The 25,253-nt window shown below is 36.2% G+C and overlaps 1 long non-coding RNA gene across 1 annotated transcript in view; it reads left to right on the top strand.

The window, feature by feature from the left end:
• The window catches only part of LOC138693490 (uncharacterized), a 440,794-nt gene that overhangs the window by 193,203 nt on the left and 222,338 nt on the right, over nucleotides 1-25,253 (top strand). The window contains exon 2 of the long non-coding RNA XR_011330339.1: nucleotides 493-526. This is a non-coding gene — a long non-coding RNA (uncharacterized lncRNA). The remainder of the gene's footprint in view (nucleotides 1-492; nucleotides 527-25,253) is intronic.

Genomic DNA, 25,253 nt, shown 5'->3' with positions numbered 1-25,253 from the left:
TTATTATTATTATTATTATTATTATTATTATTATTATTATTTACTACATACGTTTGCTCCGTAGAAACCATTTTCATATCCGATGATTTAGCAGAATCGTGTGTTATCTTGCCAGTTAAGTAATAGACTGAATGTTGTATGGTTATTTCATTCCTCATTGAACTTTCAAAAAGAAGTTACTGTATAGTTGCGCATCTGTTTGTACGCCGCTGCATTGCCTTTCGATCGTATTTCTCTTCGTGTTGACTTGGAATATGGCGATATCAATTACATTAAAGGACTTGCCTGCGAGGAAAGTTTCCCTCGTCTCACCCTAACTGAAGGTCCAGATCCAAATCCCTCCTCTATCGAAGGAGCAATTACGGGTACATATCTGGAAGGGGTGACCCTACCCTGTAGAGTGAGATCTTTCACACTCTAATATAGTAGTGATTGCTTCTTTCGGCGTCTAATTTATTTAAGTGGTTTACGTGTTTTTTTTTTCTTTTTCAGGTAAGCGCAGACGATGATTGGTCCACTACAGAAAGTAAGCATTCAAAATAAAATCATTCATTGAAGGATGCAAATATTGCCTTTGAAATCCGTCAATATTTCTTGTTCATGTTGTGTTTGTATTTTACATCTTCATTCTTCGATTTAAGAACATGAAATTTCTCTCTTTTGTCATAAAAGTGTCTCTATCTCGTTGACATCATTTGTAATGGTTATTTTCAAAATGCGCTTAGAGTTAAGTTCCTCTTTCTAGAAGATGAAAGACGAGTGGTTGTAATGTTCTTGAAATGTACATTTCATTCGTTTGATAGACAATTTTCGACGTTGTTTTCTTGAGTGTATGCCATTGTTAAGCTCTAAATCCTCTTTGCATGATTGGCTTGTGACTTTCTATTCATTTTATTTTATAACATTGCGTCATTCTAGTTTCTTTCAATAAATTCGTTATGTCATGCCAGATTCCATTACATTTATCGTAATTTCATTGTCTCCTGTCAGCATGAGCAATATTAGATAAAAACTAATTATATTTATAAAATATTGAAAATACTGTGACGCAGATGCCAATAATCAACATATCTAGACACAGTTCAGTTGGCGGATTTGTCAATTATAAATAAAATCCGTTTATCTATCTCTTTTTACATGAAACATTAGGTAGTCCCATAAAAAGGCTGTCGGGCAATGTATTTGTGATACATAGTAAGAGATCTAGAATTATATCTCCCAGTTCTGTGAAAACGAGATAATATATCGATAACGGCAAACCGCCGATATTGGCTATCATGTACTCAATTAAAATATTTATTTTGTACGTTAATTTTAATATTGATATTTTTTAAAAGGGAGGGAGCTTGTGGTGAAATTTTCCACCACGTACATTGTTTAGAATTAGACTTCGGTTGAATAAATGCCACAAGCTAAGATAAAATATGCATTTTTCAACAACTGAAAATGCAAATCGTGTAGTACAAAGGAATTTATTATCCTATGTATATTTCTTTTCATATCCTGACCTCGCACCCAAGATAACTCCGAACAAAAGCGAAAGAATTAAAACCTGTTGCGAAATGGAATAAATTCACAGCCACGCCATTTTCTTTCTCTTGCGTATTAATTTTATGTGGTAAAAATGAATCAGCTACGCGAAGAAATGTAATCTGAATAAATTTTAATCATCTTCATATATGCCAAAATGTTGTCGAAGTTATCGAGTGGAATCACAGTTTAAGCGAAGATAAATATATTTTACCCCCTGCCTACTCCATTTGTATTTCTTCACCTCCATATCTACTCTCTAACCTTGCTGATTCTCCATTCCTACTTTCCTCTTACTTCTCCTGTCCATCTTTCAATCATCCTCCTTCATTCATGCCGTCTTTATCACCCCAAACTTCTTTTCTTCGTCTACATTTCATTGACATATTTTTTTCTCCCGCCCTTTATCCTTCTTTTCTTTTTCACCTTTACCGCCTACTTCTTTAATCTTTTCATCTTCCGTTCCTTCTCGTTGCTGCTTTTCCAAGTTCATCTCCATGTCTCCCCTTATTGCTTTCTCCTCCCCTTCTGTTGTTGCTTTTTATTTTAATCGCGTCATCCTTTTTGTTTCATCTTCTTCGCTTCTTACTTAAAACTGAACTTTTCTTCTTCACTCACTCAGTCTATTTTCTGATTTAGTTTCTCTTACATGTTGATTCTCTCCTCTCACCTTAAGTGTCCTCTTTTCCACAACAAATTCTTTCATCCTGCATCTACGTTATTATTTCTTTCGTTCTCCTCCTGCACCTCCAATAACGCAAATTTATTCCATCCTTTTACTCATCTACCTCTTCTTACTCACCTAAACGTTTCACATACACTACCGCTTCTTTTATCCTCTCCTTTCACCTCTTGCTCCGCAACTACAACTACCACTTTTCTTCCAGTTCCAATTCCAATATATCTCCTAATTACTCATCTTCTTCTGCATTCACAACCCCTTTTTATATTCTTCCTCCTTCACCACTTGATATTCTTCAACATTTCACTTCAGATCTACTGCCACTTCTCTCTCTCTCTCTCTCTCTTTTTCGACTTTTCTTGCACCTGCCTCTTCAACCTCCAGTACAGTTTCAACCTCCCCCACCTCATGCACCATTCCTGTTGCTTTCCCCCCCCCCTCTCGTCTTCACCACCACTACCGCTTCTATAACCTGCGTCCCTCTTCTCCAACGCCACTGCTGTTTATTCAACCCAACTCCTTCTCCACCTTATCCATCCATCTGCTCCTCCACTGCCACTGCCTCTTCTTTGACCTCCTCCAACTCCACTACTACATTTTCAGCCTTCTCGCGCATGCCTAGAGTTTTCATACTACATCTCCTTCGCCTTCAAAATCGCTTCGCTGTCTTCACTCTCCTCACAAATATCTTGCACGTCCACTACAGCTTACTACCACCATCACCGCTAATGGTACAATTTTATTCGTCCTTAACATGTCCCCTCTCCACTACCACTTCTTAAACCCTACTCCTCCACCTTCCCTACAGCTACTTTCATCCATCTAATCCTCCACCTACACCATCGCTTCTTTAAACTCTTCCATCTTTACTACCACATTTTTAACCATCTCTATCATCAGTAGAGCTTCTCCTCCTGCATTACCGCTGTCCTTTCTTCACATTCCTTCGATACCTAGGCCTACATCCTTCACCTCCCCTACAATTTCTTTCACTCCCCTATAATCACCACCACCACTACTGCTAGAATGTATTTATTGAACAATTTGCAATATCTTCCATATTCAGTATTGCTTATTTCGCCCACCTTCTCTTGTACATCCACTATCGTTTCTTTTCCTTCCTTCTCCGCTACAGTCTCTTTCAAGCTACACCTATTTCTCTCTCTCCATTTTCACCCCTCAATCGCACTTTATTTTCCTCTTTATTCTCCTTTTCCTTCCACTACTCTCCTATTATGTCTTTCTTTCTCTTTCTCTTCTTCTATTTTTTTCGTCTGTTTATTCATTATTGTCATTCCTTTTCTCCTCTTTCTTCTCTCGTCTTTCACTTTACACTCCACTATTTCTACTTTTGTACTCGGTTATTAAACGACGCTGTATCAACTACTGTAATATTTAGCGTCGATGGAATTGGCGATGGCGAAATGGTTTTTGGCGAGATGAGGCCGATGATTTGCCACAATTACCTGACATTCGCCTTACAATTGTGGAAAACCACGCAAAAGAACCCAATCAGATAATTAGCAAAAGCGGGAATCGAAACCATGTCCGAGAGCAACTCCGTATCAGAAGGCAAATGCGCTACCATGTGAGCTTTGACGGTGGCTTATTATCTTTTCTTTCTCCTCTTTTACACTTTCTATTCTCCATTTTTATCCTACTCTTGCACTTTTATTCTACTTCTCCAATCCACACTACATTTCTTTACTTTTCATCTCTTCCACGTCTCTTCCTCCTCTTTCTCTCTTGCTGTTATTTGGCTCACTTTCATCACTCACATTATTATATTTGTCCCATTTTCATCATTTCTGTTTGCTTTATAGCTATTTCATCTAGTCTCTTTACTTCTGTTTTTGTTCGTACCATCTTTTCTTCTTCTTTCTGCTCTTCCACTTTTTCATTTCAATTCCTCCTAGTTAGCTCTGTGGTAGCGTGTCTCCCTCCGGACTAGCCGGCCCGGGTTCGATTCCAGGCGGGGCCAAAAATGTTCTTGTAAAATTTCTACCTCGGGACTAGGAGAGATGACGGTGCACAACTTCTAATCACTAAATTGTGCATCCCAAATCACTCCGCAGTGCATATGAAGGAAAGGTATATGTCACTGTCGATAGTGATTCGTCCGTCGGACGGGGACTTTAACCTAGCGGCACTCTTTTTGCTATTCGACAGGAGTAGGCTACGTGCCGGCGCCGGATTTCCCCTTCTCCCTTCCTCACCTTCAGCATCATCCTCACCCATTCCCTACACTACACTTACACGAACACTTAACATACACTCACCCTAGTACAAGATATAACTCTTAACAGATACACATCATGCATAACGTGACCCGTTGAAGTGGTGTGCAATTTGAAAATGGGTCACAGTCTTGCCATCTGTCCGCAGTATGCGGAACCCGAATCACGCAAAGTGATTTGGGTAGGCATTAGACATACACAAACACACTTGTTCATTTGATCTTCTTGCCCTGCTACTGTGATCGATTTGACCGTTTCGACACACATTCGGTTATAAAAGAGTAGTGAAACAGGAAAATGCGGCATATTTATCCTGGTTTTGGGCTAGTATGATACAACCCACTGCAATCGAAATTAATTTTTGACACAGATTCTGCCTCCGTGCCCCACTACATGTTCATCACTGAGCATTCACAATGATCGGGACTCCCTAGCCCAACTAGTAACAGTCATACGGCTAGTCCTTCGTCAAGGGTCGAATTCAGAACACTGGGTTAGTTAGTATTATTACGTCATTTATGTGCAGGTTGTAAGGAATCGTTTTTGCTCGGTTTCTGGAACGTCGAGGAAATCGCTTTTTGCTGGTCTAAACGGACAATGGCTTAGTTTTTGTTGAGCTCTGCGTTGGCTTGAGTTAATTCACAGAGAGGCGTAAACGGAAATGAAAACGGAGGAAATAGTCCGCACAAGATTATCAGCCACAAGAATATTTAATTTTCTGGAATTCGATATAAAACCACAAAGCGATCGTGTGCTTGCAAACAAAGTTTAAGCTGCTCCCTCTGTTTTTTATTTTTTATTTTTTTATGTTTATTGTCGACTCTCACACCAGCTCTAAACTTTCGGTACGAATCACTCTTGCCTGCATATAAAATAATAAAACAATGCAAGTTCCAGCCGATGGGCTTGTTCCTCTATTTATGATTACAAACAAACCATTACGCTTGCAAACATTTCATTTAGTGTAGTGTTCTGCTGAGCGATAGAATTATCGGTAATAGTCGATAAACAGCACTTATCGGAAATGATGCATGGATCGGTAATGGATAGCTTTTTTTATAAATGAGAAGTCTCTCCGCTATCGATAGAATAAAATGTGATTGTTAAACTATAAATTGATTCAGCTGTAAATTACAGTTTATTTATATCGTGAAAATTTAATTTTCGCAGAACTCTCAATCAGTGAATACTCTGAGAATAAATTCAGTAGTTTGATGAAATAATTCGCTTACCAACTGGTCAAGATGTAATAATACTGTGTTTACTACACAAAATCTTGCTCATAAACTAAGGAAATCGCTGTTACATTGGCTTCTTATGCACTATCAATTACAAACAAACTTTAGACCCAGTTTAATTTATTATGTAAGTGAAGTCTATACTTTCCTTTCTAACTATTTGTGGTTGGTAAGACTAATATTGTATCCCGCGTCGTAGCGTCGTGGGCTAAATCATTAAACTTTGGACTCGCGTTACGGAATGAACGCTAGTCCGAGTCCTCATGGGGGAAGACTTTTTTCATTAAATTTGAGCCAGCATATGGGACCGATGTCCATCCAGGAACGTCATGAATTTGGTGAGCTATGATAGGTAGCGAAATCCTGTTTGGAAACCACACAATATTTTCGTTCTGATTGGAGGATCGTTCATTTCTGGTCAGCAGCCAGCTCGTCTGCCTTGGTCCTTCACCGGCTGCCGCACCACGTATTGATGATGATGATGATGATGATGATGATGATTGTTATGGGATAGAAAATAGATGCACGAATATGACACATAAGCTCTCATTATATACGTTTTATACTTTAGTAAAAATGTTATTCCTCCTATCATTTTACGAATGGCATAATTGTTTGCAGTTTGTGTTAAAAAGAGAGTTCAAAAATAGTCTATATACTGATTGGCCACGAAATAAGGGTCATATGTTTGATAAGGATTATAAACTTCAACAATATATGAGTAGCTTAATATCAAAGACGGACATCTGACCTCAATAGAAATTTAGATAGCTGTGGTTTTTTTTATACAATTTTTATGCTCTTTCCAGTTATAGTGAACCATATGCAAACTCTAACACTATATTTATAAAATAAATTGTGTTAAATATTACAAAGAACACTGTGAATTAAAAAATTGCCTCTAGATCAAAACTATGGAGACGACAGATGTCCGTCTTTGATATTAATCTACTCATATTATTACTTACTTTATTACGTCATTAAACCTGTAAAACATTTGAAAATTGATTTAAAAACATTATGTTTAACAGCTTTCTACATAGTGGTCAACTTGGGTATAATTAAAGTCGATGCAAGCTTTGTCTTAATTTGACATTTTGGTACGGCTTCCTGCTGAACTCACAAGAATAGAATTAAACATTTCAATAATAACTTGGCGCAGATGAGTCTTTTCTTCAATTACATGTTTATACACTTGATTGTTTAAGTGTCCCCCAAAGAAAAATGACAGGTGGTGTTAAGTCGGGGATTCTTATGGGCCATTGAATAGGCCACTGACGTGCTATTGACATTCTCGGAAATCAACCATCACTAGTGCGCAATGAGACGAAGCTCCGTCTTACCGCTACCACAAGTCTTCAAGGCCATGTTATATTTTTCCCCTTATCTCTTGGCTGTTAAATTATGGTTTATTTAACGACGCTCACAGTTACAGAGGTTATATCAGCGTCGCCGGTATGTCGGAATGTACGTACATCTGTGCAGAGTACTACCTGCTGAACACGTTGCCACATCTCTCACGCCAGAATATTAACAAACTTAAGCATGCAGTTTTATTTTAATTTTACGAAAACGTAATAGAACACACAAATATGTATTTAAACTGAAATTAACGCTTTGCTAGATATATCTACTGATGTAATTACTCGTATTTTCGTAATTTTACTAGCGATGTAAACAGTATAACGCGAATAAAATAAGAGAAGAAATATATTTTATTTCTTGGAAAACTATCATGTTTTGACCCTATGTTGTATGGACATTTTTTGATTCTGTAGAGTTGTAGACCGTGACTGTAAAAAGGACGGTACTTATATTCCTTACACCCTGTATAAGTAAATAAGTGAATATTACCTTAAACTCTCCAGCAATTTCCTTAATATTTAGGACGTTTTCAAGGCGTTGCATAATATTCACTTAGTCAAAAATACTCAGACGTGAACGTTTTTGTGACATGATACCTGATAGATATGCGGGGGCTTGGATTCCCGTCACAACAAGAAACTACATTTTACCGTTTTTCTGCTTTCTTTAGATTCAAACGCATTCTACTAAATTCGCCTATCATGCTGTGTTTTGGATCATAGTTCCGCATGTTCAAACCTGATCCAAAGCAAGTATTTTAAATAGCGATAAATCTTTAGCATACCTTTTTCAAGAGTAAAATAAAACTGCCGTTCCCCAGTCGTACATTTACGGTTCGTAAAAGAATCCTGTTCTGAGAGGGATACGTAGAAAATTTGTTGGCCACTTTCCGCCGAAGTTGAATTTTGACGTGGAATAACCCCTCAGTTGAAAGTGTCGTAAAGTAAAATGTTACTTTTTTATGTTGTGCCGATTCTTACAATGTGATTCTCGACATATCAGATGTCTGGTCTGTTCATGCAACTTCCAAATAATCAATTTTGACATATAGGTATTGATTTAACAAAGGGATTTCGATATAAGGGAACACTAAATTGCTTGTCTAGACAATGTTAAAAATATGTCTTACATAAGGAACTTTTTGTCAAACTGTTGAATCTAGACAGCTCATTTTTACAACTCATGATCACATAACTTGACTTTATGCTGAAACAGTAGTTCTTCTTTAATTTATTTTCTTACTGAGGAAAAAATATCTCTTTTCCTACACTTTTCTGAATGATTCTGAGTACATTATTCTCTGTAACAACTCCAAAATTTAACAAATGTAAACAATATTGTTTCAGTATATCTAAACATTCAAATAAACAATTCTTGAATATTTCAGTTTTATAGATTAAATAGAACTTGGGAGAAGGTTCTTTTACGTGGAAAAACGACACTTACGGACAATAAGCGTTAAAATAAGTCGCACGGTATATATTCGTATATTACATCCTTAGTATAATGATGTTTGTTATAGCATCTTAATCAAAGCGTGAATTGAAGAAAACATATAACCTTATATAGGGTGACCAGATTCACATTGATAAAAAGAGGACGCAAAGATTCGAAAAAAGAGGATAGAAAATAATATACTTAAATTTAGGCTTACGCCTATATTATACTTTAAATTACGTCAATACGAGTATATATTTTATTACAAAATATTTACATTACAGATTTAGGCTTATATCATATTAAAAGTATGTTAATACCTATTTTATTACAAAATAATTATGAAAAATACTTAATAATGATTTTACAGTTAACTACATATTATTAAAGTCATGGGAACTATAATAATATTATTAAAGAGAACAGAAAATATGTATTTAGATTTACATTCGCACCTCGATATACATGCTACCTCTGAGCAACGACCATCACAAGGTTGAGCAAAGGGAGTTATGATCGTTGGCAAAATATTCCGTCGATGCTGCTGCCACCTACAGTTAAATTACTTGAAAAGGTGTCAAAGCAGATCATTTCAAAATATCAGGGATATAACTTACGAAAAGGAGGACATTTCTTGATTTTTTTTTAATCCACCCGGACTTCGGAAAAAGAGCTAAAAAGGAGAACATGTCCGGACAAAAGAGGACGTCTGGTCACCCTGGCCTTATATACTGTATAATTTTCCGTCCAAAATCCGTAAATTTATGAGCAATGAGTGTCAAAATTAAAACTTGTACAGCTCTTTGCAGAAAATCAGAAAATTACAAGGCATTATGAGTAAAGTCAAATGTGTTATAACATTTTAGAGAGGGAAAGCAAATAATATGTTCGAAAAATAAAAAATAAATCAAAATTGTCACCAATTCCGTTCACCCTCAAGTAATTACATTATTTTGTACTTGACTCTAAAATTCATAAAGACTTTTTTTAACTCGCAGAAATACGATGTCCCATTGGATTCTTTGTACAAAATTACAAAATATCTTTCTATCCTGATTTTAAATGTTTTTTCCATCTACCACAGTTTGTACTTCTTGAACAGTTTTCCGAGCACTCTGTATAAGTTAAGTTGTAGAGAAAAGTACATGCGTGGTGGAGAATCGGAGAATATGGATTGAAGGGAAGCCCTGCTAGAGTGTATAGAGCGATTAAAATCCGGCGTGATGACAAGCTCGGAGTATTTATGGCGCCGTCCGTCAAAAGGTGGCGCTTTTTCCTGTATTGCAATGGTATTACAAAATGCGCCGTCACTCTCATTCCTTGATGGATGAGTTCGCTCGGCGTCGATACTTGCCTCCCGCCCCTCTGTCTCCCAGGTTGGCAGCTCTTGAAAAAGTGTTTGGATAAGATTCCTGTATCTTTCCCAGATCCTTCGAGATTTCTAGTGCGCAAAGGGTACACGTTCATGATATCGTTAAAAAAAATAAAAAAAAGCCTCAAACATATATATGTATTTATTTATTTAATCTGACAGTATTAAGGCCATAAGGCCTTCTCTCATCCTACCAGATACCACATATAAATACAAAAAAAGAAGTAAAAACACCGATGAAAATAATACAAATTAAATTAAAGCCCTATAGAGCGTCAACAGGGTCAAAAGAACATTATAGAGCGCTCATCGAGCTAATACAAAAAAAAAGAAAGAAAAACAGAGATAGCTATGATGATAGTGATAACTAATAATAATAATAATAATAATAATAATAATAAATACATTACATATTAATTGTCAACTTTACAACAGCATAATTACAATATTTATTATATGTCATGGGTTAAGCCGAAGTTGCGCAACCTCACAGGTGTTCAGCAAGCAATTCTATGAATTAGAATATGATTCTTGAATTTAAATTTGAATTTTGATATTGTCCGACAGTCTCTGACATGGTCAGGGAGAGAATTTCAGAGCCGTTTAATCGATATGCTGAAAGATGATGAGTAGAAGGATGTTCTGTGCAAAGAAATAGACAGAAGGTACATGTTCCGGATTCGAGGTAGTGAAAGGTAAACAAAACGAGACGCTAGGTAAGAGGGTGTACACGGAGGTGTGGATGATTTTAAATAGTAATAAAAGGGAATTGAAGAGTGTTCTTTCTTTAAGTGGATTCCAAGACAGCAATTCTAATGACGGTGTTACATGATCGAATTTTCTAATGTTACAAACGAAACGAACGCAGATATTGTGAACACGCTGTAGTCTGTGGGCAAGATCAGTATTTAGATTCGTGAATAGAGAATCGCAATTATATACGAGGGTTTAAATAAATTGTTAATAGGACAAATAAAGCTTTTGAAAATATTGATTGAAATATCGTATTTACTTGAAACTAAGATCTCCTTTTATTGTTTTATATAATCTAGTGTTAACCATATTTATTTATAGATCTGAGATATAACACCTCTGTAATGCAAAATGTATTTTGAAGGATTAAATTTTCAGTTGCTTTATATTTTTGAAAATGGTGATAGATTTGTTTCCTGGTTGGTTTCCATAGAGAAGAATTATCTTCTTTTATATTTGGTCATTGGCCATTTGTATCTATGAGTGTGTGAGTATTTGTGTCTGAGAATTCTCCTCAACTCCTATATGCAGGTATGCAAAAGAAGTTTGAGCAAGTTCGATATAATATACAAAATGCTACTCAAGGACTTCTCCATACCGTTAAATCTCTTTGTTGAAATGTAAAACCGAAACCACTAGAAGTTACTTAAGTTTACCGAAAGAGACTTCATTCCATAAACTTACTGGAAGAATCAGCTTAGACCTCTCGAAGAGAAGAGGTAGTTACAACAATAAAATAGGAGTCTCAAGACACCAGTGAACCAAATTCATGAGTAAAGTAGTTGCTTTGCATTCCCATGATTATCTCTACAATGTCTTACCAACCATTAGTGAAAACTGATCCTCGGCACATGCTATGGGGCTTCATATCTGATCAAGTGATCAGTCACTTGAATTTAAAACAGATCAGGAAAGAAAGGTACGTTCGTTTTTTGTGTGCAGGTGTATGTGGTAATGTCAAAATTTCTGAATTTAATATAAGTATACAACCACTGACGTAGCTCAGTCGGCAGGCGCTTGCATTCCGATGAGAAGTTGCGATCGGGCGCGGGTTCGATTACCGCTTGGGTTGATTACCTGGTTGGGTTTTTTCCGAGGTTTTCTCCAACCGTAAGGCAAATGTCAGGTAATCTATGACGAATGCTCGGCCTCATCTCACCTCGCTATCACCAATTTCATCGCTAAATAACCTCGTAGTTGATACAGCGTCGTTAAATAACCAAGTAAAAATACATATATACTGTTTATATAAGTACACGTTTTAACAACAATGCCCCTCGAGGTTCGTACTAGTTATTGATCTGAGCTGGAGAAGGTCACTTTTCGTACAGTGCTTTTCGCGGATGTGTATACTTGCACTTTAAATTATGGAGATTTATCTGAAGTTAGCAGCAAAATTTGGCAAATCAAATCAAAATTAGTTCCGACGACTCTTATTTTAATTTTTTTTGTAAACAAAAAGTAAAAAATTATCAGTGTGAACGCAACGTTCTGGGCCTTAACAGTGATTTTCACATATTCTTGCACTGTTTTTAATTTTCTGAACCTTCAGTTGTAGTGAGTAAACAGATGTAAACTTAAGTACATAATAATTTTTTTTTAAATGTACCAATAGATAAAGGCCATATCACGGAACACCAAAAATGATTGAAAACGATAACATACTACAATTATAAGTAAACAATGAAATTAAACTCCAGACATCCGTTTCGAACTTGAGTAAAATCTTTAAAAGTTGTAAACTAAAAATATCAGAATGTGAAAGTAAAGCTGCAACTTTTTTCACATAATAATTTTTATTAAATCGAATACAGTAGATATTAAGACAAACTAATGACAGAAACAATCCTCAGAGTACTGTGTATATGTGGTAAACTTTACACGCACGTTGCTTGAGAAATAGAATTTCTTTTCTTCAATGTGTCTAGTCTGTTCATTAATTTTCAATGTAAGTTACAGGAAGTTTTCAGCGTTGCCTTCAATGATGTTTTAATGTTATATTGATTTTTTCCCTCTTACTTACGGCTTTTAAGGAACCCGCAAGTTCATTGCCGCCTCACATAAGCTCGCCATCGGTCCCTACCCTATGCAAGATTAATCCAGTCTCTATCATCATATCCCACCTCCCTAAAATTCATTTTTCTTTTAATTGACTTAATTTATAGATCGATCATAGCCTCTTCGTCGCTTCATTTTAAGACATTCTTCAAGTCGGAACACACACTAAAGTAATACTGTAACACTCCGGGTTGTACCAATGCTGTAAAACTTCAATGCGCATTCGCTGCAGGGTTTCTTGAACGCACATCACGGTATCAATCACAATATCACTCTCATTTCCAGACACAGAAATAGCGACTGTCTCTAATTTCTGATATTTCGTTATTTTTCGCTGCACTGAGGATAAGGACAACATCTCCTTCAATTTTTGCAATTTAAGAATTTCTAACACAGAGAAAAGGCGGCTGGTACGATCTAAGGGTTAGCGAACTTCACTCATAATCTGAATCTATACAAGGGCGATAGCGTCAGTTTGAATTTCGCTTGGGCTGTTACATCGTTGGGCAGTTTTACTAGACTTTTGTCTACTTTGAAGCGAATGTCATGTAATTTCATGTCCAGTTCTTATACTTTTCTTTCCAATATACCATCTAAATATTACCTATTTCATCAACATATTTTATAAAACCACGCAGTTGATGAACCATCATTGAATAACCTACGAAAAGCAGGGAAGAATTGAATCGCTATTCATTGGTCTGCTTTGGTATAACTTTTCACCATAAACACCATCTTTGAATGCATCTTCACAAATAAGTTTCCTTACTTGCCGTTTAGATTAGTATCCATGGAAACTGGAGTGTTGAGTAATATCTACCACAAGCCACTTCCACCCAGGCCACAGTGTGCCATTTTCCCAGTCTAGGTGGACAAAAATCAAATTTCGACTTACTTAATTAGGCATAGGTGAATATAAATTCGTGTGCTTTAACATTTTAATAATGTTATGAGTAATACTTTTTCTGTTTTATCAGCGGCAAGCTATATTTAGAAGGGTATAAACAATGAGTTCTTCCTAACACTTCTCGCTCCTGTTCAGTCGTGGACAGAGAGGCTTACTATGTAGATGAAAAAGAACCAATTGTTAGTGATTTATTTGTTATAAGACATCGAATCTATTCAGATCGGTATGTTCTTACTAATGTAACTCCAATTACAAGTTTGTAACGTATTTTTCTTCTTACAGTACGGTTTAAATATTACACAAAAAAAAATATATATATATATATATATATTTTTTTTTAAAGTTCCCCAAATATAATGTGAGTTTTAGTATAGCTGGTCACGTCCGGTTACAACAGTTCTTTTACCATTTAATACAACAAAATATAGGGTGTTGAATATTTGTTTCAAAGTTTGCGCGTTCTTGAGCATTTATCACTAATTAATTTTTTTCAGTGGTGGGGCATATGGTATCTGTTCCACATTTGGCTTAATAGCAAAAAATAATAATGGAATAAGGGAGTTTTTAATCACTGTGTGAGTGTTTTAGTCCTGCAAAATTATTCATATGACATCAAACAACAGGTACATTGGAACATTTCTAATTAACTTTAACAAACGCACAGTGAATCAGAACGCAAATCACTAGCTGGACATAATTAATAACTTCTCTACATTCTAACGGATTGTTATGAAACGTTGTACATGCCTTACAGATGGCACATATGTTATATGTACAAACTCTGATTACGTTTGCACAAGAAAATCAACATATTTATAGCGGGTGCATTTAGATAGAATTAATAACTTCTCTTCTATCTAACGGAAACGAGAAAAACAGGCAACATATTTGCAACCAAGACCTCTTCAAGTGATATCTCTATCCAGTGCTTTTGCTTCAGTAAAGTTCATTTTATAAACCTATGGATCAATAGTTGGCTCTCTTCTGACAAAGGAAAAATTTTACATTCTGTAAAAAAGAAATCAAATGACCTGGAAATGTACAAAAACTTGCCCAGACATGTTCAAAAATTTTTAACAAGAGCCAGAACAGGTCACATTGTCACACAGTTGTACTTACACTGATTTCACCTTTCTGATAAGCCTACTTGTCTGTGGTGTAATAATCATGATTAAGATCTGAAACACATTCTTCTATACTGTCCATCCACAAACAGCAAAAGAAGTAAATTAACCCTCAACTGGTATTGCTTTTTAAATGTACATTACGATATCTAGCCATAGGGGTCTATACTGACCCATAGATACCAGTTGAGGGTTAAAATCATCAGTACCAGTTGCAGAAGACAACAGCCCTGCAGTATATATTGACTACACCCCAACTCTGGCTACTAGCAATAGGCATCTATAATGAACACCGATCAAAATACCCCTCATTTCTCATGAAAAGCAACAACTGAATAGACTACAGTTGACTATAGTGGACTTTATGTTGTCAGCAAACAGCTGGATACATTAAGAAATTGATTGATTCTAACAGATTTTTATGAAACATTGTACCGAAGTTACAGGTAGCATATACTTTTTTGTGCACATACTATATTTACGGTTCCGTACGAGGACCTACCCCTTTATAGGGGTGCATTTAAACAAAATAATTTCTCTCCTATCTAAGAGATCTTTATGAAACCTTATACGGAAGTTACAGGTGGAATATATTTTTTTATTTACAAAATCTTCTCATATTTTATAAGAGGAACTGCCCCTTTATAATGCTGCATTTAGACACAATTAATAATTTCTCTCCTGTGTAATATATTTTTATGGTACTTGGTACAATAATTAGGCCTACAGGTAGCATACAGATGTATTCAGAATTTCTACATAAAAATATATGCTACCTGTAACTGCTGTACAAAGTTTCATAAAAATCTGTTGTGTAGGAGAGATTAATTTTGTGCGAATGCACCCCCTGTAAAGGGAGATTTCCTTTTATGAAACCGTAAATATAATTTGTACACAATAAATATATTCTACCTGAACTTCCGTACAATGATTCATAAAAGCAGTTAGATTGAAGAAAGGTTATTTTTTTGTCTAAACCCACTCTGTATAAAGGGGTAGTTTCTCTTACACAAACGTAGTCAGCGTTTGCAGATAAAAAATATGTGCTACTTGTACAAAGATCTGCACAAAGTTTCATAACAATTTGTTAGAATGCAGAGAAGTTATTAATTTCGTCCAGCTAGATTTGCGTTATTGCACACTGTGCAGCGAGGAGAAACAAACAGGTTAACACATTCGTGTTAATGTTTAAAGGGAATGGATGTGCAGTTTATTTAGAATTCTGTTGCATTGTCTAGCAAAGTTTGTACATGTGGATAAGTTAGAAATATCTGTTTCGCGAGATTAAATTCCGGTGACGTAATTTATTAAAATGTAACATGTTGGTTGTGGTTATTATAAAATAATATTGATTACTAAATTACAGAATGCCGGAATCTGTGAAACCTTTATTATTCTAGCTTATGTAAATGAACAAAAAATAACAGCTCGGAAATATTTCATACGCTTATTTAATTTGTTGCAGTATTTATAATTATTTGTTGGTATGTTTTGCGGGAGGTCGTTCATAATTTCTGGTAATCGATTTTGATAACCTGCTGTTGTTTGCTTTGTCGAGGTCTAAATTGAAAATCTGCTTTAGTAATAAAAGAATAATTATGTGTTTTTGAAGGGTTTCATAGTGATAGTTTTTTGAATGAGATATTTGGGTATTTTACCGAGTTCTGAACTTAAACATCTAAAATATTTCTGATTGCATACAGGTTCCATCATTATGACAAATTAGTACGAATTGAAAAATAACTTCTCTTTTCGGCTCGTTATGCTCGGTTACACGCTCTGATTATGTATGGGCTACTACTGAGCAAAAGAAATAATCTCTGGACAACTGTTACGCAACATTTTTTAAATGTTACTTCCATATCTTAACGGAAATAAACATTTTAAATAGCCTTAAATATCTTCATATTATGAGCATGTACCGTTCCTGTTAAAGAAGGGTTCAGGTCCATAGTGGGCCAAGCGCCATTTATTAAAAACGGAGAAAGCAAGGGTTAAAGTTAAGTGAATACCATAATTTAATAAAGATTGACATATCATTTTTTGAATGTCTATACTTTATATTACTTGCTATATGTTTGCATTGAATTATGGTAATGACTTCATTTTAACCTTTGCTTTCTGCAGTTTTAGTAAATGGCGCTTGGCCCACTATGGTTCTGAACCCTTCAAATCTTGCTGTCAATTCAAGTCAATCATCACCGACGCCTTTATGAACTATTTTGAATTAGGCGTGTGATCTGATCCTATAAATCTCGAAAAGATGCTATTTATCCTTCCATTTATGCTTTAGTCGCCCCTGGTCTTGGCATTCTCATGGAAGTAAATGAGTTTCATTTTATGAACTTTGCCCTTATATGTGATTCAAATAATGTTTCTTAAATTTAATTGATTATACAGGCTCCGGCATTTGGTTCTGACGAGTTTCAACATGTTGTTTTAAAGTGACTATAAGGTTTAAAAATTAAAAAATAGCACAGTATATAGCTTGAATAATACAATTTATTGGAATGTTTTCATTTTTTTTTTAAATTACACATTTCAAGTGATCCTCCTGGTATCTTATGACCTGTTATAATCTTACACGAAAATTGTTCATGGCACTTCGCAATAAACCTGAAGTTTCGTTGATTTCTTGCACTTGTGTGCAAGAAATCATGTGTCCTGTTCTTCAGATCCTGGATAGAGTGTGGTCTGGTTTGAAAAACACTTGAGGGTGACCGTATTGTGTGCCGTTTCTGCTGCAGTCATTATTGGTCCCTATTTTTTCGAAGATCGAAATGAGAGAGCTGTTACGGTGGATGGTGAACGGTATCGACAGATGTTACAGACATTTAGAGGCACATTAAACAGGGATGACATGTGGTTTCAACAAGATGGAGCTACTGTCCAAACTGCCAGAGACACACTGCGATTGTTGAGAAATTTCTTCCCAGGACGCATAATTTCTCTGTTTGGAGATATCAATTGGCCTGCTCGATCCCCAGATCTCACAGCTTCTGACTTCTTTTTGTGGGGACACCTCAAAGCAAGAGTGTTTCAAATCAGACCACACTCTATCCAGGATCTGAAGAACAGGATACGGGCTGACGTGCAAGAAATCAACGAAATCCCAGGTTTATTGCAAAGTGTCATGAACAATTTTCTTGTAAGATTACAACAGGTCGTAAGATACCAAGGGGATCACTTTAAATGTGTAATTAAAAAAAAATAAGACATTACAATAAATTGCATTATTCAAGCTATATACTGTGTTATTTTTTTATTTTTAAACCTTATAGTCCCTTTACAACAGCATGATGAAACTAGTCAGAACCAAATGCCGGACCCTGTAGAAAAAAATTGAAACTTGTCTGAGATGGCAATAATAAAATTATAGTAGTACAATATTATTTTCTTCTTTGCTACCAGATCTTTCGTATCTAGTAACGATTCTGACACTAGTCTTTCTTTAAAATTTGGCTAATTTTAGGAGCTTACTATGTTCTCTGATACACTCTTAATGATCTTAGCAAATTAATTAGTTGTTGAATTTCGTTCACTATACAAAGAACATGAAACTTACACCTAATATCGATATTTCTCTTGTTACTTGGCTCGTATACCAGTTCACTAATTGCGCGTATGAATCTGTCGAGTTTCAACCAATCAGAACCTAATATGACTGCAAAATTATTTTTATTTTATTACTGTTCTACCTCTGATTGAGGTTCTGGCTGACATGTATATCTACTGTCAGGCAGTACAACTCGCTTCACAGTAATTGTCAGAAGAAGAACAATTGTTTGTATACATATGTAGTCTGATCGGTGTAATTATCGTACATCTCAACGGCGATGTATGCAGTGGAGGCTTATCTTCTGTATTAGTTGCCTCATGAGTGGTGCTGTGTTGGTATTACATGCGAGGTTCAGTCCTGTCTTCGGAGAGTTGACTAAATAACTGTAATTTTTCATTTGTCGTTGATGATTCATAAGTAGAAATCGGATATTTAGGAAAATGCGTATTTTATTTGAATGTTCGTATTTAAATGCTTTTCGTAAATGTGCATGAGTCATGAGAAATGAAGCATTCTGATGAATCTTGATCTAGCCTTTATTTGTCTTTTTTTCCGTTTACGCTTTTTTTACTTTAATATTTACTTTTTTGCATTTTCCTTGCTTTTATATGTACCTTTTTTGCCTTTTTTCTTTATATGACTACCACTCAACAATACTGCACTTATTTCTGCGTTCGAAACTAAGGAAATTGCAGTTAGTACAGTAGCCATTGATTTGGGACACCCTATTGCAATGCAGTGTTGTTGTTTCGCTTTGCAATCGACCTTGTCCTTACCCAGCACTGCTACCTGATTCCAGCACTGACCTACCCCATTAATTCCTGGCTTACTTGCCTCATGAGTGATGCCTTATTGGTGTCTCTTGTGAGGTTCAAACCTGTCTTCGTACGGTTAATTAAACAACAAAAGTCAGTTATTAGTCGAATACATGAAACGTTGGATTTCCACGCTGATAACCCGGTTTCGAATCCCGGTGAGTCCAACTATAATTTGTAGTGAACAAAGACTGTGCTTGCTGATAGGACTTCGCTGCTCTACCGACGTCTCATTATTGTTACATTAATCATCGTCACAATAATTTTGTCCAATAAACGTGACAGAAGTTTGTGCGTTAATCTTAAAAAGTTGCTTGTTTTTTACTGTAGGCTAACTCAAATAATCATGGACGTGAAGTTGTGGATGAATGAGTACAAGTGAAACAAGTCTATAGAACAGTGAAACTACTTTTCCATTGTACTTTGTTAAGTTATATTGGTCTTATGGATGTTTAATTTATGACTTGTGGGTGATTCAATATAATTTCAGTGCCTTTTATTGCCATATTTTTGTTCTTTTTAGAGACTTTTTAGGCGCTTCAAATACCATTTTTAGTACCTTAACTTCCGATGTCTATTCATAAGCATTTCTTGGTTAGTAGGTCAAGTAAACATATCAAACGTAATGTAAATTGTAGCATTTCCATAGAAATCAGCGAAGACCATCATTTAATTACAAGAAAACTGAGAAGTGATCAACGTCAATTTTGTGAGTAAATCCATACAATAAATTTGATGCTACAGAATGTGACTTCCATAAGAGCCATGCTTAAAATTTCACTGTTCTAAGTATACGAGTTATTCACACTGTAATTTTCTTGCTCCATTAAATCTTTCAGTATAAGCATTATTATTTTACATGTAGAAAGTATTTTCCCTCACCAAGCATGGCTACCCGTTAAGAAATTCGAAGTGAAATAGTAAATGGCAGAATTTCGAATATAACAACACTGTGGCTAACAGCCGAATGCTCATGTTATTATTAGTTAGGTCATGCGTGAACACGCCGAAAAGAGGAATTCCCGTCACCGGAACTCTTGTCATTGTACCACCTAGTCACTGCAAGTTTGTTACCCGGTGTTTTGATCACTTCGACTTCTTGGTCACCCGATACTTTAGTTACCAGTATACATTTTCTTAAAAATAATCATTTATTTTGACAAGTAAAATACCCATAGGTACACTGTATAAAGAGTTATGTGATTAATGTTTCAAAATTGCCATACCACAGTCTAGTATATAGTCACGAAACTCGAGTTTATGAGGGTATTAGGAACAATAGACTGTTCAAGTACTATTTCACATTGTCTGTAATGAGGCGATAGCGGCCATCCTAGTGGTTAATGACTATCTATGGATGTATATTTACTACGTATTGAGCTTCGTCACTGTGTATACTAGACTGTGGTCACACTGTGTTCTTTCTGTTTCACTCTGTAGTAACTGTAGAACAGAATATAAAGAAGGATGAGGCTTTCCTATGAGAGTGTTCATGAGCCTATACCATGTCTCACATATATGGTTCGAAAAAAGATTCTCTCTAGTCCTTATATAATAGTTCCAGACTGCGCGGTCGGGGGAAACATTGGCATCTGTCTGTCTCTACCGCGTCTACGGCCCTTCACACAGTTGTCTTCCACATAATTAAAGGCCGGAATTAATTCATAGATAGAAGTGATTTCCAAATCTTCAAAAGCGACGACAGCTTACTCGGGCACAACTGCCAGGGCTATACACGAATGAAATTGCGCCCTCAGCTTAGTATTATCTTCTTCCGAGTATTGTCCTGACGGTCCTTCGGCCTGTAAATACCTCCAAAAACCTTGGCCTCGATGGAACAGACAATCGGCTAAGTGAACTCCTGGAAAAACATTTTGCGTAACATTGGAAAACAACCTAACAATTTTATTACGTTTAAAAAAAAATAGTAAAACAAATTATTATGGCCAGTGACGAAAATGTAATCGGTGACCATAAGTCCCATAGCAAAAATTTAATCGGTGACGAAGTAATACAATGACGACATCTCCGCTGACGAGAATTCCAAGACGCGAACACGCCCAATGACGCCAACTCTTTTGGACTGTGGATTTCAAAAATTTTCGTATATTAGCCGTGCCGTACTGACTTCTTCTTCTTCTTCTTCTTCTTCTTCTTCTTCTCCTCCATAGGTGCGACAGCCCGCTTCAGGCCATGACCGCCTTCACCATAATCTTCCACTGGTCCCTATCTTCTGCTTTCTTTCTCCAAGCGCTAATTCCTTATTCATACAAGTCCGATTCTACATTATCCATCCATCTCAATGGTGGTCTTCCTCTTTTTCTGATGCCATCTGGGCTATTAAAAGTCAATTCCTTCACTGGATTACTCTCCTCTGTCCGCCACAGATTACCAAGCCATCTGATTCTTATTGATTTGATAATCTTAATTACATCTGGTTCTCTGTACAATTGATATAATTTAAAATTGTACTTAATTCGCGTGGGGCCAAATTCTTCTCAGGACTTTCCGTTCAAAAATCCTTAAATCCTCTTCATCCTTCTTGGTGAGTGTCCAGCACTCACTACCATAAATCAAAATTGGTCTAATTAATGTGTTATATAATTTTATCATTGTCTTAGTACAAAGGAGATGGGATTTCATCTGTCTTTTTAGTGCTGAGTAACTTCTATTTGCAATGATTATTCTTTGAGATAACTCTTTTTGTATTTTATTATCATTTGTGATTAGAGTTCCAAGATATTTAAATTGATTCACGTTTTCAAATTTATACCCATTTACCTCAAAATATGATATACTCCTATGCTTTATATTAACCTCCATATATTTTGTCTTATCTTGGTTAATTTGTAGTCCTATTTCTTTGGCCGCCAGATGTAATTTAGTATAGGGCCGTACGGACTCCCTCAGTAATATCTCTGCATCGAGAGCATCTACAGACCAGTGAGAACAGTCGTTTGATTTGTAATCGCGAATTCTGCAAAATTAAAGTGAGAGTAGACAGGTACGATACACTTTGAGAGATCATAGTAAAAAACGTTTGTGAGAATGGACTAATTTCGGAATGTAGGTCTAGTTTCATATGAAGAGAAATTATATTGCATGTTTTTCATTAAATACTTTTCTTATCTCCATTTGTAGACCGAAAGAAAAATGAAGCAACATAGCTCCATTTTCAATTCCGAAACTGAGTGACGTATTCTTCGTCCCGGTATATCCCTAATACGGCGCAGGATTTTTATCCATTGACTGCTGTTTGTCACTCGCCCAAGTGTCTCTATCTAAGAATTAAACCACAATTGTTGATATTGTTACCGCAGCATTGTCCTCGGTGCACCGTGGGTGACAATTTACATAGGACCACGTGACGATTAATGGAGTAAAGGAAGTAGGCTACTTTGCGAAAATTTACCGCCAAGTAACATCTTTGACTACCTACCACAAATTTCACCTGAACCCATTGGGATTTGAAACAGTATTGTCTGCATTGAAATTCGACGCTGTAGCCAATCGGCTTTGTGCTCGAAGACGTATAATTATGTATAATATATTATAATATATTCAATGACATAACTTTACTCATCATATTATCTCATACAGACCCTAACTTAAATTTATAAAAATATTGTTATTAGGGACTTCAAATAACTCGATATTTCATGTAATTTTTAACCCTTTCAGTAACAAAATAGTTGTTGTAACTTGTGTTATTCGAATAATGAATTCAGTAGTATATATTGAAAATGAAAAGAGTTTAAAAGAAATCGCTGTAATACAGACAGGTAGACAGAATCACAAAAACGCTTTTGCGGCATCAAAAATGCTGTAATCTTGTATTTCTTACTGGGTTATTTTACGACGCTGTATCAACATCTCAGATTATTTAGCATATAACTGAAACGAAGGTGATAATGCCGGTGAAATGAGTCCCGGGTTCAGCACCGAAAGTTACCCAGCATTTGCTCATATTAGACAGTCTAGTATATACAGTCACGAAGCTCAATACGTAGTAAATATATATCCAATGATAGTTGCTGACCACTAGGATCGCTACTATCGCCTCATTACAGACAATGCGAAATAGTACCTGCACAGTCTATTGTTCCTAGTACCCTCATAAACTAAAACTTCGTGACTGTTTATACTAGACTGTGATATTAAGTTGAGGGAAAATCCCGGAAAAATCCTCAACCAGGTAACTTGCCCCTACCGGGATTCGAACCCGGGCCACCTGGTTTCACTTTAATCCACAGGTGTGGACGTAACCTTGTAATTCCGTGAAAATCTTCAAATAGATTTTTCAATGTCACAATATTTTGCCTTTATAGTTCCTATAATAATAAGCTAAAAACAGATCTAAAAGAACAGGAAAAGACATGTAAATAAAGGTAATAATAATAATAATAATAATAATAATAATAATAATAATAATAATAATGATAATTCCTAACAAAGAAATGGAGACATCTGCCTGACAAATCAAGTGAACCAACAGACCAACATTACAATACAACATATGAATTTAATTTAACATACAATATATGAACTCAATTTAACTAATTAACATGAAAACTGTACTAAGTTGGTAAAACTATATCAATTTCAGTATTATGGTACGGAAATGGAACATGGATGTTTAAAATAAGTGATGAAAAATGAAACGAATATTTCAAAATAACTATGAGATATTTAAGATAGATATATGAGTGTACACTGTTTAGAGCATATAAAATTATGAAATAGAAGAGCCAAAATAAATTGAGCGGAATATGCAATGTGTGAGAGTAAAACAAATTCAAGATAATGTATATCCACGAAATATACCTAGTGGAATATGGCGAAAATACTTTACAACGCAACCCCAAGAGACATAGTAAAATCGTACTTACTTACTTACTGGCTTTTAAGGAACCCGGAGGTTCATTGCCGCCCTCACATAAGCCCGCCATTGGTCCCTATCCTGTGAAAGATTAATCCAGTCTCTACCATCATATCCCACCTCCCTCAAATCCATTTTAATATTATCTTCCCATCTACGTCTCGGCCTCCCCAAAGGTCTTTTTTCCTCCGGCCTCCCAACTAACACACTGCATTTGTGGATTCGCCCATATTTGCTACATGCCCTGCCCATCTCAAACGTCTGGATTTTATGTTCCTAATTATGTCAGGTGAAGTATACAATGCGTGCAGCTCTGCGTTGTGTAACTTTCTCCATTCTCCTGTAACTTTATCCCTCTTAGCCCCAAATATTTTCCTAAGCACCTTATTCTCAAACACCCTTAACCTATGTTCCTCTCTCCAAGTGAGAGTCCAAGTTTCACAACCATATAGAACAACCGGTAATATAACTGTTTTATAAATTGTAACGTTCAGATTTTTTGACAGCAGACTAGATGACAAAAGCTTCTCAACCGAATAATAACAGGCATTTCCCATATTTATTCTGCGTTTAATTTCCTCCCGAGTGTCATTTATATTTGTTACTGTTGCTCCAAGATATTTGAATTTTTCCACCTCTTCGAAGGATAAATCTCCAATTTTTATAGTTCCATTTCGTACAATATTCTGGTCACGAGACATAATAGTAAAACAGTAGGACATTGACAAGTATGGAAGAAGTTAGGAATAGGCTCTATCCTAAAAGTGGAGCAAGGAAAACAAAATATTTACGAAATAAAAAGAAAAAGTGGAGTACTATAAAATAATTCTGATATAAATTCCATCCTGGACATGAACCCGGTTCGTTTGCGTAGACGACTGTTGGACTAAGTGACATTACAGCATGTGTAACTTGGCGGGGTAGGGGGCGTGGAGGGCGGAGGCCTGGCCGCCGCTTGCGACCTCGTGGGTCACACAGATCAATACTGGAGAGCGGCTACAGTAGCTGCTACGCCCGCCCTCCCGCCGCACCGATTAGCGCCTGGCGGGCCGCTGGGGGCCCTGTGATGTACACAGCACCTCTCAGAGTACTTCGATTTCCTCTACCATTCTTATTTTATACTAGTTCTCTTCTCGAATTTTCTTGTCACTTTCGAAGTATGTGTAATGATACACAGAAACCCTTAGCAGTCCACACCTGTGGAGTAACGGTTAGCGTGTCTGGCCGCGAAACCAGGTGGCCCGGGTTCGATTCCCGGTCGGGGCAAGTTACCTGGTTGAGGTTTCTCTGGGGTGTT

The sequence above is a fragment of the Periplaneta americana genome, chromosome 17 (assembly GCF_040183065.1).
Source record: "Periplaneta americana isolate PAMFEO1 chromosome 17, P.americana_PAMFEO1_priV1, whole genome shotgun sequence".
Taxonomy (NCBI): domain Eukaryota; kingdom Metazoa; phylum Arthropoda; class Insecta; order Blattodea; family Blattidae; genus Periplaneta; species Periplaneta americana.
Note: the sequence above shows the minus strand (reverse complement) of the source record. Positions and strands in the feature narration are given on the sequence as shown.